This window comes from Peromyscus leucopus, chromosome 23 (genome assembly GCF_004664715.2).
Source record: "Peromyscus leucopus breed LL Stock chromosome 23, UCI_PerLeu_2.1, whole genome shotgun sequence".
Taxonomy (NCBI): Eukaryota; Metazoa; Chordata; class Mammalia; order Rodentia; family Cricetidae; genus Peromyscus; species Peromyscus leucopus.
In genome coordinates, this window is record NC_051082.1 from 23181057 (window position 1) to 23202014 (window position 20958).

Genomic DNA, 20958 nt, shown 5'->3' on the forward strand with positions numbered 1-20958 from the left:
ACCTTTATGCTAACACATCGGCACTGCTCATATTTCTGTTGCATCTTGTGTAGTGTCTCATGATACTTGTTTGGGGATCTGCCCTTAGGAGAAGTGTCCAGCTATACTCAGCTCCTAGGGAAAGGACTTGGAGGCAGGGACAGTTAGACTTAGTGCAACTTTATAAACACTGGGGTGCTGGGCATATAGCTTAGCTGGGAGAGTGCTTGCTAAGCACAAACAAAGTACTGAATTCCATCCCCAGCACCACATACACTGAACACAGGGTTGCACACCTGCAATCCTGACACTTGTGAATGAGAGGGAGGAAGATCAGAAGTTCAACGTTATCCTCAGGTACAAAGTGAGTACAAGGATAACCTGGAATAACCCTGTCTGAATGAGTGAGTGGAAGGAAGGAAGGAGGAAGGAAGGAAGGAAGGAAGGAAGGAAGGAAGGAAGGAAGGAAGGAAGGAAGGAAAAGAAAGAATAGCTAGGGTAAGCTTTGGTTTTAGATGTACATATAATTCAAGTCTAGAAATCATTTTGTTAGAATTTAAGTTGCTCCATGGTGACAGGCATCATTCATTCACAAAATATGCTTCCTGAATGAATGAAAGAATGAATTAATGAATATGGACAGATCACTGAACAGAGCTGCCTAACACGGTCCCCTTCTACCTGCCCACCTCTACCCCAAGTAGGAAAGTCAGTAACTGCCTCCCCAGTGACTTCCAGAAACATCTGGTCATTAACACCACAATGGCCATCATCAAAACTGCACCGTTTAATATAGCTAGAGTATAAAGTTTCTTAGCAGCTTAGGCTGATTACCAAAGCAGGCATTATCTTCAAATTTATCTTATCGGGAGGTTAAACACAGTTCCTCGTCAGAACACTTAACTCTCCAATATGGTCAATTACCAGATAATAGTGCCCCCTTTCTCATGTCTTACCACTTAACTGGTCTGATCAATAAATAAGTACACACTGCATTATTAAGACTGCGCTGATGTCAGGCAGAAACTGCAGTCCAGGCACTTGGAGCCTTAAAGAGAAATTCCTCTTACAAGTTCTTCCATGTGCAGGAACCCATGGTGCCCATCCCACACAAACACATTTCCTGGAACCTCCCATTGCCGCATGCAGACATAACAAATGAACTTTTCAGCTAGTTCTGAGCCAAAGGAATCAAACTAAGCATGATTCTGGGGTTCGGGGTGATGGCTCTATCGGTCACACACTTGCTGTGCAAGCAAGAGAACCTGAGTTCAGATGCCCAGTGCCCATGAGTGTGTCAGTTTTCCTATAATCCTGCCATATGGGGACAGAGACGGGATTCCTGAGACAAACTGGCTACCTGGGCTAGCCAAATTGGTGAGCTTCATTCAGATTTAGTTAGACACGGTCTCAATAAATAACATGGAGAGTGACCAAGAAAGACAGCATATACCAGTCTCTGGCTTCTTGGCACATGCACAAGTCCACTTATGCCCCCTCCCAAATACATATGCACACAAACCCTGTCCACACAGGGATGCACACCACCACCACCACCACCACAACTAGTATGTAGGAGGGCACACCTGTAATCTCATCACTTGGGAGGTGGAGGCAGGAGAATCAGAAGTCCAAGGTCATCCTCAGCTATACAGAGAGTTCAAGGCCAGTAGGAGCCTCTATATGGGACCCTATCTCATAAGCAATGAACTAATTAATCAACCAAACAACTAAACAAAACAAAACAAAACAAAAAGCCAAACTAACTTCCACTGTCTAAATGACTATTAGCTGCTACACATGGAAAAGCTAAGTATATTTCTTTCCAATATAGTCAGACGTAGTGTTTTCTAATCGAGTTCCCTTTCTTCTGCAAATGGAAGAGATGCCAATATTACATGTAATGGCATATAACTGCCACCAACATGATCATGACCTCCTATGGACCCCATGAAGACAAAAAGGGGTTACTATCGGGTATTTTCTTCTACTGCTCTCTACTTTATTATTTGTGAAAGGGTCTTTCACAAAACCTGGAGCTTGCCATTTCAGCTACAAAAACTGGCTGCTGAGCTCCAGGAATCTGACTGTCTCTACCAACCACAACTCCCACCCGGTGTTGAGGTCACAGAGGAGATGCTGGTATGCCCAGCTTTCACATGGATGCTGGGGAAATCCAAACTCAAGTCCTCACACTTAGACAGCAAGCACCTTACCTACTGACTCATCTCCATGGCAGGCTCCTAGTCCTTTAAATGGGTCTCTGCTGGCTTAGAATACTAGGGAACATATGTACTTGCAGGGAGGCTGCAAGTGATATTCCGAATTCCCTGGAAAGAAACATTTAAACACTGGATCCTAGGAGGGTATGTCAGGATTTGATGCCTTTTCTGGGGCAGAACCTCCCTGTACGCTGTTGCTCTGTCTCTGCTTAGCTTCCCTGGGAAGGGTGGACCTCTTGGAGGCAGGATGGGGGAAGACAGTGGAGAATGTAGGGGCCACGGAGAAAGGCTGTGGAGGAAAGGCTGGTCTACAGGGTTCACTGGGTCTGGCCCCCATGCTGATCTGGCTCTTGCTTCATTGGAAGGGTTTCACCATCCCCTATTGGCATCAGGATAAAAACTTACTGTGATGTTGAAAGGAGCCATTCGCCTGGAGATGGAAGCAATTAACGACAGAGCCCCAGCAGGGTAGTCCCAAGGTCTGCATACATCAGCCCCTGTCCTCTCCAGATTCTGAAGAATTCTTGTGGTTTTGGTATTTCCATGGAAAACTCAGTTGGGTTTCCCCAATCATCATTTCAGCTGTGTTCGACTTTTCCTGTGAACTGTCCTTAGGTTAGATCGACTGAGAACTAGAAGTGTTCAGTATGCCTGTTAAGTTTGGGTCAAAGAGAGTCCTTCTCTTCGTGGGGAGGAGACGTGCGGCTGCCTACAGTGACAACAGACAGAGAGGTAACATGTTCCGGTGTAGGCAGACCTCCACAGAGCTGACTAAAAGATAAAGATATTGAAAGCAGGGAGGGATGGGAGGATGGGATCTCAGACACACAGTGATGGACATCACTGAAGGCTTTATTGAGTTTAACTAATGAAGGAGTTAATTAAGACTATGTGGTGTATGTCCATGTTCTGTGTGCTCCTCCAGGTAGGCATGGAGGTGTGCAAGCATGTGTCTATGATACCAGAGGTTCGACGTTAACTGTCTTCCTCATTAACGCTCCATCTCCCTTTTGAGACAAGGTTTCTCACTGTGCCTGGAGCTTCCCGATTTAGCTATGGAGTTCCGGGGATCCTCCTGTACCTGCCTCCCTGGCACGGTGGTCATAGGCGAATGCCACACACACCGGGCTTTTTATACAAGACCCGGGGATGTAAAGCCAGGACCTCATGGTTACAGTGGCCTGAGGCGGGCATGCTCCCCTCTGTCTGGCCTTAGGCTGAGGTGGCATGTGGAAAGCTGTTCCCTCCTACTTCAGCACCTCCAAAACATTTCTGACCACAGACCTGGCAAATTCTCAGGCCTGCTACAAACACTCGCTGACTTTTCCCACTTAAGCCCCAAACACTGAATCCCTCAGTTCTACCCCATAAACTAATCCTGCCATCAAATTATCCCACGTACAATGTGCTCCCTTTGCTTTTTAATGTGCCTCCAGGAATCAATGGGGGGCAATTTTCTGGAATTTATGCAACATTCCTTAAGGGGTCATTCTTAAGCGACAGGAAAACCTTTGTGAAATTCTACCAGGGAACCGGGGACTGATCCAATTTTCCTACATGGATTTCTTATTTTTAACTAGATGAAAACCCACAAGTTTTGACCAGTTCCAAGCATCATGAAAACACCCTTTGTTTAAACAATGTCTCTACTGGAGCGTTTTCCAGCGTATAAAGGTGATTTCCAGTGTGATACAAAATCCACTAGGGCCTTTTAAAACTAGAGGTGGAGAGGGCGGGAAGGGGAAGGAAAAAAGTTACCCACTCAGCAGACGCCTTGATGGTCTATAACCTAGCGTGTATGGCATGTGCCCCACCTGGCTGTAATACAGTGAGCCCCTTGAACTGCTGAGCAAAACCCACGGTCAGAACTGAGAAGCCTGGCGAGGAAATCCATCCACAAGAACCAATCCAACTTGAGGTAAAAGCCGTCTGTACCAGCGCCAATCATCCTTCTCCTCAAATGATTAGTTTCCATCTCGTTTTGCTGACAAGCAAGTTATGCCACATTTTAATAGGCAATAAAATCTATTATTAAATAATTAGTAGCTAAGAAACAGAAATTAGAGGCTATTTCCCTTCAAAGGCCTCCCCCAGTACTTCAGCTTTCTGATGCTAAGCAACTCGACCCAACAGAGATGGATGGGAACCTGATGCAGCAGTTTACTGTGAGACGATTACCAGGCTAATGAGCGTTCACAGAGACTGGAGTGGGAAAGAGATCTAGAAAGCTCCACCTAACCCCAGTTACGTCTGATCTGCAGCGGGGTCCCGGAGGAGCAGAAATTCTTCCCGCCCGTTCCTTGTTCTGAGCACATTAATTAAACTCTGAAAGGTAAAGGAGTATTGATGTCTCTCCCTTCTCTCCCGCTTCGCCCCTCAGGTAGTGTCTGCTGCTTGTTCAGCCCTGAAGGTAATAGTTGCACTAACTGGAAAAAGCCCCACCAAGACCAATTAAGGTCTTTACTAAGAGGCTGAAAAAGAGACAAATGAAGGCAGAAAGCCCGATTACAAGGAACCTTTGTACGGATGTAAAGCAATTAGAGCGGTCCCCGGGGAGGGGGGGGTGCGGCTCCGGAAGCACATGGTTTTACAGCCTGTCTAAACTTGGAACAATCTATCTTTTTTTAGGTGGAGAATAAAAGTGAACCCTATATTAGTGTCATATATCAGCGGCGAGTACCTGCTAGAACAGTAAAGCTTCTCCGAGAATCCCCCGTGCAGGGCGATGCTGTGAGGACTTTGCTCTCACAGGCAAGGAAGGCAGACCAGACTACTGACAAAACAGCCTGTATCCGGGGTGGGGGTGGGGGGATGGGGGATAGGGGTGGGTGGGGGAGAGGCCCTTCAGGGGTGGACATGGCCCGAGAGGAGAATGGAGGAGAAGGAAAAGCGCCACAGAGTGGTGGGTAGGTACTGGAAGAGGGGGCCAAGGAGGACCCTGAACAAGGGCTGAAAGATGGCATCACAGGTCAACAGTCTTTGGAAGAACAGAAAAACTTGGTGGAGATGGTCCCTGAGGGATATTTTATCAGCAGCCACATTCCAGCTATGAACCCTCCTTCTGATCATGTGATATTCTAACAAGTTAGTGCTGTGTTGCTCCATATCAGATGAGGCCAACTGGTAGGTCTTGAGACTCAGATGTAAGAACATGGGACGTTTTGTATCTAGGATTATGTGCACATGCACATTAACGCCAGAGCTCAACCTCAGGTTCTTTCCTCTCCCAGTTTTGAGATAGGCTCTCTCCCTGGGAACAAGGGTCACTGATTAGGCTAGTGAGCAGTCTAGTGAGCCCCAGGGATTTGCTGGTCTCGGCCTCCTGACTTCTGTGATGATAAGCACATGCCACCATGCCATCTGTTTGTTTGAACATGGAGTCCAGGGGTTGAGCTGAGGTCTTCATGCATAAGGTCAAAACATGCACTTTACTGACGGAGCGATCTCCATGGCCTCTGGATGAGAATGTGGACTTATAAGCTGATTTCTGGAAATGAAATTATCAGGATGAAGAAACAAACAGTCCCAAGTTAGTTAAACTATTCCCTCAGAATCACAGATTCATCATGTAGTGACGGCATGTTGATAGACGCCTGCAATTCCAGAACTAGGAGGTAGAGACAAGAGGGACAGGAATTCAAGGCAGTTACAAATATACAATGAGTTTGAAGACAGCCTGGGCTGCACGAGACTTCTCTCAAAAAATTAAAGCATGCTAGAACTCTGTAGTGACTTTTTACATAGAAAAGAAGGCAAGCATGTTGATTTTAATGAACTACATTTGGGATGGGAATGCAACTCAGTGGTAGATTACTGGCCTAGATCCTTCACTGAGGGGTTGGGGGTGTGGCTCAGTGGTCGAGTACCTGCCTAGAATCCCCCAGTGAGGGGCTGGGGTGTGGCTCAGTGGTAGAGCCCCTGCCTAGAATCCCCCAGTGAGGGGCTGGGGTGTGGCTCAGTGGTAGAACACCTGTCTAGAATCCCCCAGTGAAGGGAGGGGCTTAGCATGTGTGAGGTTCTAGATTCAATCATCAGTCCAGAAAAAAAAAAGTCTACTTTCTATAACATCAAAATCTAACTAAACTATCATTTCAATGCCCAATAATGTATCTGAAGCATCACATCAACACACAGGGGACAAGATAGGAACTCACTGCTTATGAGGCATTGTGTGTATTTTATACCTACAGCACATCTCAATGTGCTCAGTCATCATATGTGAGTCATGGTCACTGCGGGGAACATTGTAAGCCTGCTTTAACTACAGGCCTGGAATCTAGCCTACCAGTACCTTACCATGGAATCATGTATAAACGACTCAAATTCTTAGAGACTTTAAGTTATTCATCTTAAAGGTGTAAGTCTTTATTAGTCAGGATCATTAAAAGAAAGAGAATCTAGGCTGGGGAGATGGCTCAGTGAGTATAGTGTTTGCCTAGTAACCAGGAAGATAATGTCAATCTCTAGAATCCACATTATAAAAAACAAACAAACCCAAAATCCAAGTGAGGGGGCACACACCTATAAATCTTATACCAGGGGAGATGGAGACGGGGGATACTGTGGTCTTCATGGCTAGCTAGTCTAGGCAAATTTTGTGAGCTCCAGGCTCAGTAAGACTATGTCAAAAAATAACTAGAAGGCTAGTGAGATGGTAACAGGCAAGTGTGCACATGTACTTGTACACACACAATAGCAAAATGTTTTTTTTTTCTTTTTGTTCTGTTTTTCTGAGACAGGGTTTCTCTGTGTTGTTTTGGGGCTTGTCTTGAAACTCACTCTGTAGACCAGGCTGGCCTTGAACTCACAGAGATCCGCCTGGCTCTGCCTCCCTAGTGCTCTGATTAAAGGCATGTGCTACCACTGCCTGGCACAATAAACAAAATGTAATAAAAATAATTTTCAAAATATTGTAGAGCAATTAAAGAAGACACCAGACATCCATTTCTGGTCTCTACACCCAAACATAAATAAATACATGGGTAACTCCATGCAAATTTCAAACACATAAAGATGTATATACAAAAGCACAGAGCAAATGACTTACAAATTTAAGATGAGCATGTATACACAAAGAGGATCATGGAAACTCAGTCACAAACCATGGCACAAAGTAACTATTAGTGAAAACTCCGTGAATGTATCTGAAGGTGAATTAAGAGGTGCCAATTGCCATGGAGACAGACATTTAAGAAAGCTGTTTGGACTTTCTTATCTTGTAGGTTCTTTACTTCTGAGCCTACCGGAAATGCCAAGTGATTCTGAACAGTGATTGGAGACTGGAGCTAAACGAACTAGGAAGACCCGGCCTTGGCAGCGGTTGTTGCTATGGGATGGCATTGCAGGATCTCACACGATCCCTGCACAGGAAGAAACAAGGTGAACACAGGAGCACAGTGAGAAAGGGAGCTAACATCTTCCAGAGACGTCCATCTTACCAGACTTCAGCATTTACAGAAGTGATCAGCCAGAAGAACTCTGGCTGCAGGTGAAGAGCTGGTAATTGCTCAGCTCTTTTTCTTTTTAAAAAATTTTTGAGAACTAATAATTCACATTGAGTCACAGAATTAAAAAAAAAAAAAAAGGCGGCATTTAGCATTCAACAGAGAAATAATTAACTTTTAAAGTTAGTCAGTCAACTGAAATGCCAAGCCGGGAAGGGGGAAGTGGAGCTGACAACAAGAAGGGATACAAGGGGACATTAATTAGGTACAAGCAAACATCTCTCCTAATAGCTCATGCTCTCATTCGCCAAATGTCAACAGTGGATATTAACACCAGATGCTGGCATGCAGTCTCCTGACGCCGAAGCTGGGCTTTGAGTGTGCTCAGAGGAAAGACTCGGGGGACGGAGGGGGGTGGGGAGATGACAGGTTCAAGGCTGTGCTTCCTGTTCTTAAGTAATTTAGAGCCCTTAGGAGTGGTGGGGGATGGAGCGCTGGACAGAGAGAGGAAAGTGCTGTCTGTCCTGGTGGAGGCGGCTGGGAGGGGTTTCCACTCCCTTGGAGTGTACAGTGCCCAGCCTCCCTTCTAAAAGAGACTGGAAATGGACCCTCCCGCACTGCTTGCAAGCTCTCACAACAGGATGCTGAAGCCACCACCCTGAGAATAAAAATCATAATCAAGGAATTTAGAAAACCATGGAAAAAGGAATTTTTGATCAACAAAAATGAAGCTCTCATTTTATTTATTGATTTTTTCCCCCTTCTGTGCTTTCAAGTCCATGAATAAAAAGAAGATCCAGTAAGAGCTAACAAGATGGCTGTGCAGGGTAAAAGCACTTGCAAAAAGTCTGACATCCCAAGTTCTATCTCTGAGACCTACATGGTAGACTCAAAGAACCTATATACCTTATAACATGCGCGCGCGTGCGCGCGCACACACACATTCACTAGAATGGAAAAGAAACACAGAGCTGGAGAAATGACTAAGCAGTTTAGAGTACTTGCTGCTCTTGTGAGGATCCTGGTTCGATTCCCAGCACCCACATGGTGGCTTACAACCATCTGTCATGGCTATTGTAGGGGATCTGATACCCTCTTTTGATCTCTTGCAAACATATATATATATATATATATATATATATATATATATTAACATAAATCAATCTAAAAGAAAGACTAAAGACCCAGGAAATCTGTAAGACTTCTGACTTAATGGTCTCTGGAGTCTTTAGGTGACGTCACTCCATTCCCAAAGGTAAATAGAGAAGGTAGCATATTAACCATCTGTCCCACTGGACAACATTCACATGAAATCTCCACTAGGGACTAATCATGCACAGCAGGCCATGACATTGTACACTTTACATCTATACAATTCACAAATACTATTATCCTGCGCTTGCCTTCTAAGTAACGCGATCTAAGCCACATACCTGACCGTGAGATGCAGCCTGGGGTGCAGTGCACTCATCCTACTCCAACTCGTCCCATCCAGCTGTTGAAGCTCCTCCAGCACTGCCTATTTGGTGACTCCAGCTCCAAACAGAAACCCTTCTAACCTTTAGTGGCAACAGGAGAGACCCAGCGTGCTATATACAGCATTCTGTTTGCTCATTCGTAACCGTTTCCCATCCAGGAAAGAGTAGCTTTCACTCCCCAGGTGTGACAACCAGAATGGGACCTGGGTATCAGCATCCTAGTGATTAAGAGACCCAAGGCATAGGATCTACAGGAGCTTATGGGCCTTCCAACGAGGGTGCTGGGAACCAAATCCCAGTCTTCTTGCATTAACAGTGCATGCTCTTAACCAAAGAATCATCTCTCTAGACCCCAACTCAGGCTGGACTCCAATGTAGACATAAAACCTTGAACTTCTAGGATGACCACTGTTGGCAGCACCATGCCAAGGATTATGCAGAGCTAGGGATCAAACCCAGGACTTGGTATATGTTAGGAAAGCAGTATACCGGAGGAGCTACTCTAACAGGCTAATAGGTTCCCCCACTCTCACTGAGAAATTAAATCTCTCTGGAATCTGGAGCCCCTGGGGAATATAAAAAATGATCTTTGTCTGTCTATCTGTCCTCAAGTATGTATTATGCACAAGAATATACAAGGCAGGAGGGAAAAAAACCCAGCAACATACAACAGAACCATAGTCTTCAACGGATGATTATGCTACAGTGAATCAAGCTCACAGTAGCTTGTCAAAGATCCTAGCCTCCAACTTTCTAAGGGTCAATTATACTCTGGTTTTGTGCACTGAGACAATAACCACAGAAGTGTCAATGACTTAAGCCACAAAAAAGGTCCGTGTAGTCCCACTATTAAATAATCATCTTTGTGATGGCTTTTGAATTTCACTTTAATCAAATCCAGTAAGATGCTCCAAATAGCATTTATCCTTTAACAATCAATGCTCAATCTCTAAATCCCAGCTTTTACGTTAATCACTCATGAAAATTCTATTATTCAAGGGCCGATTTAGATCCGCCTCACTGTGTGCCAAGTGGTGGTACAATCAATAAGCCTAAAGTCTGCTCTAGGACCCCTCGTCACCAGCACAGAATTAGAGCTGGAGAAGTCAGGGAGCAGAGGTTTCTTAGATGAAACGCTTGGGGACCAGTGTGACATCTGCTTTGGTGATCTAGTTCACTTCTTCAAACCTCAGGTGAGTGAAACAGAGGATGACAATGGTGTATCTATTTCACATAGCATCTGGAGGGATTATAGGAGAGAAGAAGAACAAAACACCTGGACTAGTTCTTGACCACCATTATATACTTAATACTGACTCGACTATCAACTTCACAGGAACTAGAATCACCTAGGAAACAAGCCAACTGCATGTCTGTGAGGGAGTTTCTAGATTAGGCTCACTGAGGTAAGAAGACAGACCCTGATTACTGGTGGCACCATCCCATGGGCTGATATTCCAGATGGAATAAAAATGAGGAAGTGCGGAGACCCACGTAGCTGGGTCCTGCACACTTGACTGGGGCAAGGAGGGAAGGAAGAAAGGACAGACACACAGATCCAAGTACAGAAGAGCTGGGATCAGGTGGGCCATGCATGCTGATGGAGATGCACTCAGGGAATTTATTATATACCACTGAGTTAGGAGTCATGGTTAGCTCATCTCAGTATGAGGTCTCTGTAAGCTGTAAGCATCCCTGAGGAGGAAGCCGTAGTCAATTTCTGTACAGACTGTCAACATCCATACATGAACTAGGGCAAGACTCTGCCATTTGCCTGAACCTGTCAACATCCACACACGAACCAGGGCAAGACTCTGCCATTTGCCTGAACCTGTCAACATCCACATATGAACCAGGGCAAGACTTTGCCATTTGCTTGAACCTGACTGGGGTCGTTGACATGGCAATGCCCAGGAAACCACTGCACTCAGGACTTCACCATTCCCCACAAGAAAATGAGCTGAGGACCAGCACTCACCTGCTTCTTGACTGCGGATGATGCCACCTGACCAGGCCTTCCCCACCACCAAAGGAGCCCAAATAAATCTTTTCTCCCTTAACTTGTTTTATCACAGTGACAGAAAATGTAATAACTATCTATCCCAAGTACATTCTGGAGGATTGCAGGATGTAGAGGAAGCCATTCAGGGAGAAACAGCAGCGTGGAACTTAATGCAGTGGAAACATGGTGAGCTGCGCTCCTCAAACATGCACAGATCAAGCCAGTGTCCTGGGAAGGGGGTGAGTGTGTGCCTCCTTCATATGGCTGGGGCAGATGTGCTATCCTTGAGTTATCTATCTGTTCAAGATTACCAAGCCATTCACCAACACTCACATACATTTCTTCATGGGCAGGCTATGACCATGGCACATAGACCTCAGAAGCTACATGTGTGTGGATAATGGACCCAGGTTGGTTTGGGGGCCTGGATTGTGCTCCAATGCTTCATTCTAACACAACAAAGGCCAAAAGATTTTAAAAGTAAAGATGATTGTGTGAGGTGCAGGTTGTTTTATACAAGAAGGTATTGCCGGGCGGTGGTGGCGCACGCCTTTAGTCCCAGCACTCGGGAGGCAGAGGCAGGCGGATCTCTGTGAGTTCGAGGCCAGCTTGGTCTACCAAGTGAGTTCCAGGAAAGGTGCAAAACTGCACAGAGAAACCCTGTCTCGAAAAACCAAAAAAAAAAGAAAAGAAAAGAAAAAAAAAAAGGTATTATCTGATAGTAATCAAGTTTCCAGACTATGTTCTAAAATAAAGCAGACATTCCCTGGGTAGCTCAGAAAGGCAAGGGGAAATTGTCTGCTGCCTGGGGAGGTGAACTGACCCGATTAAGACAGTTTCACCCTGAATTTTGAGGGGGAGAGTAAAAAAGAAGAAGGGGGAGAAGAAAAAGGAGAGGAGGAGGGGGAGGAGGGGGAGGAGAGGAAGAAGAGGAGAAGAAGAGGCAGAGGAGGCGGAGGAGGATGATATAACTCCATTCCTGCCACACCACAATAAGAAATAACACGTTATAGACTACCTTTCCCTAGTCCACGCCTCTTTTCGAATGGGAAATGCCTGCAAAGATCCTCATCGCACTTCTGAAAGTGCGGTACAGGACCCTCAATAGATTGTTTTTCCATATGCATACATTCCTGTGGTAAAGCTCAATTTATTAATTGGTCAAAGCAAGAGATTAACAATACTTAATGTAAGAACACAGATAAACCATTAACACTTTAATAAATGTTATGTGACCATTCTCATACAGTTTTCTGCCTCTCCGGCCCCTCCTCCCTTCCCTTTCCTTTCCGATACAGCACTCTCCTATCTTGTGATGGATGATTTAAGTCAGTCAGAGCCCTGGCAGAGGTGAGGATGTCTAATGAGACAACGGAAGCCACCGCTGGCCTATGGGACCACTATCGGAAACACTGGCCTCTAAGGAACTGGAATTTCCTCAGTAGTGTTGGGAGAAAGAAGCGGCTGGAAGCCTGGTGCCTGGAATGAGATTTCACACAGCTCTGACATCTTGTTCAGACGGCCTAGCAGGAGAGACTGGAGCGGAGACAAGGATGGCCAACAGTGGGTGGGCCAGCACCTCAACCAGGACTGCTTGCTCATCTACCCACACCTCTGGTGTTCATTTACACATAAATCTCTTATCAGAAGCCAAAAATGGGCTTGGGTTGGCCACTGGACTTCTCTGTCCCCTTTCCCCGTGTGGCCGCATCTGATACATCTCCTTTCTCCACATTCCACGATTGCGTCTGTTTAACTGGCCTCTTGAGGATGGTGGGAAGCCTAACCACTCCAATAACGAAGCATCAAAACACCTACTGCAAGATGAAGTCAAAGCCATGGGCATCTTGGCACAGGATAGAAGAGATGCATTCCAGGACAACCTACCTGATAACCAAATATAACTAAGTGACTCATGGGGTGTGGAGACCAGGCTTAGGTAAAGGGCAAGAGATATGCACAGCTAATACCGTGGACTATCTGGATAAAAGGATGACTCATATGCTGAGTATATGGGACAGGCACTAAGTATGGTTTTACCGCACTCTTCAGGACAGCATAAACTTTAAACCTATCGATTGGTTTTGTTTTTTTTTAATTTCCATTCAATATTTGTGGATCTTAGTTGATCATAAAGAAAGTTAAGGAGCAAAGGGTGTATTTGGCTTACACTTCAGCATTGCTGTTCATCACTGAAGGAAGTCAGGACAGGAACTCAAACAGGGCAGGAACCTGGAGGCAGGAGCTGAGGCAGAGGGCGTGGTGGTGGTGGTGGTGGTGCTGCTGCTGCTGCTTACTGGCTTGCTCAGCCTGCTTTCTTATAGAACCCTGGACCACCAGCTCAGGGATGGCACTGCCCACCATGAGCTGAGCCCTCCCCCATTGATCAGTAATTGAGAAAATGCCTTACAGCTGGATCTCAGGGAGACATTCCCTCAACTGAGGCTCCTTCTTCTCTTCTGGCTCTAGCTTGTGTCAAGGTGACATGCAAAACTGCAGCAGCTAGTACAATAGGCAAACAAAATTTCAAAGGAGCAGCCACAGGAATCAAACGCTCTGAAAGGAGGAGGCTTAAAGGGACAGAGGGGCTTCAGTTCGGGGAAGATACATTACGACTTAAACCTCTAAGAAGGAGCCGAGAGTAGGTGGGAAGTGGCCACAGCAATCAGAAGTTAAAGGGCTGATTTGAAGATGCAACGCATAAAACTTAAACAGCGGATATGTAAGGTTGGGGATATCTTGAATGACCGAGGACCTGACTTTGATCCCCAGAACTCATGTAAAAAATTGTTGGGTGTGATGGTCTGTGTTTTTACTCCTCATCCTGGGAAAGAGACAGAAGGATCCCTGGGACTCACTGGCTAGCCAGCCTAGCCTGCTTGGTGAAATCTAGGTTACTGAGAGACCCTGTTTGAAAAAACAAGGTGGACAATGAATTCTAAGTTTGACCTCTGCCACCCCCAACCCCCACCATACACAGAGGTAAACACATGGGCACACACACACACACACACACACACACACACACACACACACACACACACACACAAAGAAATCAGGATGTACTACCAAAGGAACTTAGAGAGGAAATGGAAGTTAGGCTGGCTAACAATGACACAGAGGTCACTGTCACAGCACACTGTCATGGGAACCCATGGCCCAAGGGCTGTTTGGGAACAGGCCATGAGAAGGTTCTCTGTACAGAAACTGTATGAGACGGCCTTTAACAGACACTCAACCGTTAGGGTGTATAAGTCTACACCTGGGGGCACGGGGACTGAGTTTAGGTGATGCTACTTTGCAGGACCTTCTGTGAAATGGCATGCATTTTTCCAATCTTGCTGGATTCAGAGAATGAGGACCCAGGAAGCTCAGAACGGTCCACCAACAGCCACATGCTTACTGTTTCCGAACTGGTTCGAATCAAAGGCACAACAGACCTGGCTCTGCAAATAGGCACCTGCCTGCTGGAGCAATCGTAGCACAATAAGAGAGAAGAGCAGACAGCCCAGAGAGCCAAGATGACTCCTAGTCCATGTTTCCCCACATAAGCATATTCTTGGATGCCTCCTGAACACATCCCAAGGCTTGGTATGGGAAGGAGTTATAAACAGTATTGGTAATTTTCAACTTGTCAAGTGGGAAAACTTTGTTCCAAAACAAATGGTTTGGTAGGGTAGGGACATACTGTTAGCCAAATGTCATCTTTGCTTATTCTTGATAAACTCTCTAAAATGTCTCCTAATCCTCCAAAGGTTCTATGTTGTGTTGATCATCTGTTAAAATAAGGTCACTGAATTTAGAGAGCCACCAAGACGGCTGTTCTCTGAATATGTAAGACCAACAGGCAGAACACGTCCATGGGGGTCCAGACATGTTTTTCAAACTACAGATTTTGCACAACTCCTTCAAAATGAAGTCCAGTGCACAGTTGTAAGCAGACAGGTCAGGGCTGGTTTGACTTGGCCATGCATGACCTTGAGGGCAGGGCAGAAATCCCAAGCTCAGGACAGGAAATGATCCTTGGAGTGTAGCTGCAGCACACTTGGGCTCTTTTCATTCCCATCCTTCACGTTCCCTCCCAGCACCCTTCTGGATGTAACTTACGAGTCTCATGACTGTGTCCCTTGCCCTATCTACAGTACTGAGCTGGGTAAGTTCCTCGAACACTTTCCCTTTGAGCGCTTCTCTGCATAAAAATCAAGAGCCGGGCGTTGGTGGCGCACGCCTTTTATCCCAGCACTCGGGAGGCAGAGGCAGGCGGATCTCTGTGAGTTTGAGGCCAGCCTGGGCTACCAAGTGAGTTCCAGGAAAAGGCGCAAAGCTACACAGAGAAACCCCATCTCAAAAACCAAAAAAAAAAAAAAAAAAAAAAAAAAAAATCAAGAGTTGTGTCTGAGGGTCAGGACAGAGACAAGTGAAGTGCCTCAGGCACACAGTTTTAGAATCAAGCCTAGGCTCTTGTCCATACCAGCACTGAACCGGTACCACCCTCAGAGCAAGTGCCTCCATGAATTCTGTGCCTCAGGTATCTCTCTTGTCTCACCTTAATCCTGGCTCTGAGTACATCTAAAACTTACCACATGGTACCAGTGGTCAAACCAAGCCATGCCTCCTGTCAGAAACTCAGGGAAGGTAGCCATTCCATGTTCACTAAGGATCTTAGGCCTGATAACATAACCTTCATTGGGAAATGCTCTGCCTTCTCTTTGGACCCAGCAAATCCTAAAATGCAGGTAAGAGTCCTATCTGTGTGTGTGTGTGTGTGTGTGTGTGTGTGTGTGTGTGTGTGTGTGTGTACTGAGCCATCTCTCCAGCTGATTTTCTTTTTTGCTTTATTTATTCATTTTTATTACATAAGTTTATTTAAGGCCATTTTTCCATGCCAGTATATAATATATTAGCCTTCTGATTTTCTTCCATATCTCACTCTACACTTTGCATATACTATTTATTATATGGTGTTACTATTAGCTATTTATGTGTTAGTAGCTTGAGGTTACAACGGAGGTTACTACCACAGTGTGGCCTTTATTTTATTTTATTTTTCTGTTCTGATGACTGAAAATAAAGCCTATAACGTTACTAGGAAAGATCTCTTAACACTAACCTACACCACCAGGCCTACGTTCCCTTCTGTGTATTCCCAGGGACTTTCAAACTTCCTAGCACACAGTAGGTCTTCCCAAGTGTTTCCCAAGAAAATCAACATGCACTCCAAGGACTATCCAAGCTCAGGGTTCTTCCCAGTTTCCTTTAAACAGGAGTTAATTCCGGGGTCTCAGAGACCGAAAGGAGCCTTCTTGACATGGGAGCGGCGGGCAGGCTGGCTGCGACACTCATTCTGGGAACCCCCTGGCTCAGCATGAGCTGGAGAGTTCTACAACAGCACCACTAACGACCATGAGTCAAGTTAAAACATTTGTTAAACATCATTGATGAAGATGATTAAATATTCCATTTCTGTTTACTTTAATTAATGATAATTAAAACATCATGGGGAGGCTGTTGAAGGCATTTGCATGCACTTCATCTAGGTGTTTGGAGACTTGTTCAATATTGTTCTATCATTGCGATTTGGAAGGTCCTATCATCAGGCTGACATAGATAGATTCTGCCCATCTCTCCTCTGAGAGACAAAGTCGGTACTCTGGCTACTTAAAAAAAAAAAGATTACAAGGTCTTCTTTGCCTTTTATTTATTTATTACACGTATTTGTGTGTGTGGTGTGCATGCATGTTCTAACGTGTGAGGGTTAATGTGTTTGTGGTGCATGAGTATATATGGGCCGGATGATGACTGATGTCAAGTCTTTCCCCCAATTTCCTCTTCACCTCATAGACTGAGGCAGAGTGTCTCACTTGAATTCAGAGCAAAATGATTCAGATAGTCTAGAGCTAGTCAGCATGCTTCGGGGATTCCCGATCTCCATCTCCTGAGCCCTGGGATGTGACAGGCAGGCCATGAGACTGACATGGGGTACTGGGTATCTGACCTCTGATCCTCAAGCCTGTATTGATCTGCCAAGCTCTTTCCTGGCCTCTCCTCTCCACCTTCATAGTAAACCACTAGCTTGGTGGAAAACATAATGATGTGTGGATAACACAAGCATGATGTTGACTTCCACAGAACACAAGAAAAAGTTCCAGAGGGAACAAAAGATGACAGATAGGATGGCCATGCAGCTGGGGGTGGGGGAGGAGGTGTAAGAAACCAAAACCAAAACCCACACGTCTGACACAGTAGTCACCAGCCACTCGGATCACCGCTAAGTTTCAACTAAATATAAAACGGAGAGAAATGGAAAAGTTCTCAGGGTCACTAAGTTGCTCAGTGGTCACGTGTGGCCTCTGCATTAAATGATGCAGATGTGATGCTTTCCTCAATGTAACCATCCTGCCAGGAGTGAAGACATTCTGCAAAGGCATGTGTGTCTTTCTCCTTTGGACAGTCAGACTATGCAGACAGACTCCAAGGAACTGGAATTCCCCCAGGAAGGAAGAAAAAGGATGAAGCATCTGAAGGAGGAACTTGTCTCCCAAGAAGAGATTTCACATAACCCAACAAGCTGTCAGATCTCTGCAGAGGAGAGACTGGAGCTAAAACCATGATGAGTCAATGATGGGCAGAACCACCCCTTGTCCAAAACTGCTTAATACTGCAATGCATACCTCTTATTCTCTATTTAAACCCAGACTTCATGTTAGGATCTCAAAGATGGACTTTGGAGGGGGGGGGGTGTCAGCAGATCTTTTTGTCCCTCTTCCCAATATGGTCAGATTGACTAAATCTCCCTTTTCTGTTTGTCACTGCTTTGTCCCTAACGGGACCATTAAGGACGGATGACCAAACCTGGCTTGTCAGGCGACTGCTAGGATCTGGGCTCTGACTCGCAGCCGCAGTAACATCATCCCAGAAGTTCTGCTGAGAGGTTAAGAGCGTAGTAATGGACCATACAAGCCAGCTTTTGGAGGGTGAATATGCCTGCTTTTCTCTTGGTCAACACACACACACACACACACACACACACACACACACACACACACACACACTCAGCATTTTCCATCCATCCTCTTGTATACAAGGGGATTCTCTCCCAGAGGAGGAAACGATTGATGTGCCGCGGGACCCCACACTGCCATCCACTTCCTTTGTAGTTCCAGTGAACATCGCCAACTTTGATGCTGACAGTTGGGTCAACTGAAGAATGGCGAGCAACGGATGGGCAGTGAACATCTGAGAAGGACTCTGAAATGGCCATCGTGCTCTGAGGCAGAAAGGGAGGGCGGAGAGAAATGGAGGGGAGTTGGGAGAGAGGGGGGGGGGAGGTCTACCTGCATAGATCAGCAGATACAAATGGGGGTGTCGGGGTCCCGCAGAGGCTAGGGAATCAAGCCCCATGGCCCTAGGCCCCAAATGCATTCTGAATCTAACATACATCATGTTCTCTTCTCTGTGGAGTAGCAGCCATGCCAAATGGCGCATGGTTGCTGCAGTCTCCATCCCCATTTCACCATGCAAGGCATCAGAGCAGAGCTTCTCTAGTTAAAGCAGGACAGCGGCAACTGCCTTCATCTAATCACACTGGTCAGCTGTGCACACATGTCCCTGTGCAGCCCGCTCACCTTTAAAACTAAGCGTGGGCCACAGACGCCCTTCTCAGAGGGCGTGCGGAAAAATCCGAAAAACTGCAATCTGAAAGAGAAGCCAAGGGCATTCTTTCTGAGAGCCTGAGGATTGGTTTCGCATGAAGTGATTAGACCGGTCTTCTCTAATTGCTGTAGAAAGAACTAATTAGAAAAATCTACCATTCAGCTAATGAGAGCTGGGCCCTGACTATCTTAATGCTTAACTTCGCAGGTTGTAAAATATCGGCACCCCCACCTCCCCAGTCCCCATCTGAGGAAGTTGTCACTATGTTAAATTCTAGCAGTCAGGCCAGGCCTTAAATAACGGAGGCAGATTTTGGTGGAACGTCTTCGTAGGCTGTAGCTCACGGCAGCTCTACCCAGGGCTCCACGCTGCTGCAGGGGAATAAATATGATAGCTCAAAGGCTTCTAACTAGCACTGCATTGAACTGGCAATAAATTCTCCCCTCTTTCTTTTCTCTGCATTGCAAACTTCTCAACGTCTTTGAGGCTTTCGTTCTGGGGTCCATTAATAACACAGGACAAGGTATTTCACAGGTAACGCTGTTACTTAGGAAAGAGTTCATTACAAAGCAATTGGACAACCTGACTGAGAACTCAGGTCTCTGCTGAGGTGGGAAGCGCTTTGCTGGAAGAAGACTAAATCATGCTCATGAAGACCTAAAATATCTTATTAGACAGTAAATTATTATTATTATGTCCCTTATTAAACAATAAAGTTGCTACTCGGTACCTACTATACTATCTAAGTAAACAATGGAAGACAGGAAATCAAAACTCTGATGAGTACAAAGGTTTTGTGGAAAATCCACTCTGCTTCAGAGGGTAGTTTGAATTCCATGTGATTTGTATATAAAGGCTACCAGGGCATTTTTCCCAAGATTTAACTTATTTAACTTTAGTTTGAAGTGCATGATCTGTGTGTCTGTGCATCTACTGTGTGTATGTGTGCTGTGGGAGGTCAGATCACAACCACGAATGTCTGTCAGCTTTCCTGGTAGTTTGAGGCTGGGTCTGTCTTGTCATGCACTGACGTGTACTCAAGACTGGATGGCCTGAGAGCTTGTGGGCGATTCTCCTGTCTCTACCTGCCATCTCACTATCTAGGTCTGCCTCATTCCTCATGTACATAGCTGGCTTTATGTGGGTGCTGGAGATTCAAAGTCAGGTACTCAGGCTTGCATGGCAAACACTTTATCCACTGAGCACCCCAGCCCCCAACTTGGCATTTAGGAGAGACTACATAGGAAGGCTGTCTGTATCTCAAAACACCTTCCTGCAACTGGGAGGGAAGAAAATGAAAGCTTTCCCAAAAGGAGTTACTGCCTTTCCGGCAGCACCGAGTTACTTCCCAATGCTGTGGAAGGATGTGTGAAGTGAGCACAAATGTAAATGCTAAAACTCTGGTTTGTGGAATTAAATGCTAGCGTCTCGCTGCATCTGTTCCCACATCCTCTTACATACAGGCAGAAAGTTCTAGACTTTACATGTTACAATATGCTAAGGATGCTGACCTTGACACCTGCATTTCCAGTGAGGATCAAGAATGTGATAAGCGCTGGGCGGTGGTGGCGCACGCCTTTAATCCCAGCACTTGCCTGAGGCAGAGCCAGGCGGATCTCTGTGAGTTCGAGGCCAGCCTGGTCTACAGAGTGAGATCCAGGACAGGCACCAAAACTACACGGAGAAACCCTGTATCAAACAAACAAACAAACAAAGAATGGGATAAGCTCACAATGAGAATGTGGCTCAGTAGGCAGAGCTCTTGCCCGCATGCACAAGGTGCTGGGTTCTGTCCCCAGCACCATGGAAACCAACAGTGATGGTACACACCTGTGACCCCAGCACTCAGAAACTTGGAGGCAGGAGAACTAAGAGTTCAAGATTCAAGTCTTTGGCTATATACCAATCCCAATGCCTGCCTGCATGAGACCCTACCTCAGACTCCACCCCACAGCCCCATCCCCACAGGAAAACAAGTGTATTCTTAATTATCCAGAACTTTGACATGTTAATTTTTAGATTAGGGAATATCTGAGGTCTTATAATAATTACTAGAATATTGTTTTTTGTTTTTTCTGTTCATGAGCACTTCTAAGGAGAAAGTGTGAAATAACTAACGCGAGTTAAACCTCCCCTATACCCTTTGTTCACAGTTTCAGAATAACAAGAGTTTGGGAAAG

At 45.7% G+C, this 20958-nt stretch overlaps 1 protein-coding gene across 5 annotated transcripts in view; it reads right to left on the reverse strand.

The window, feature by feature from the left end:
- The window catches only part of Auts2 (activator of transcription and developmental regulator AUTS2), a 1119825-nt gene that overhangs the window by 429704 nt on the left and 669163 nt on the right, over positions 1 to 20958 (reverse strand). The gene's annotated exons all lie outside the window — the stretch shown is intronic.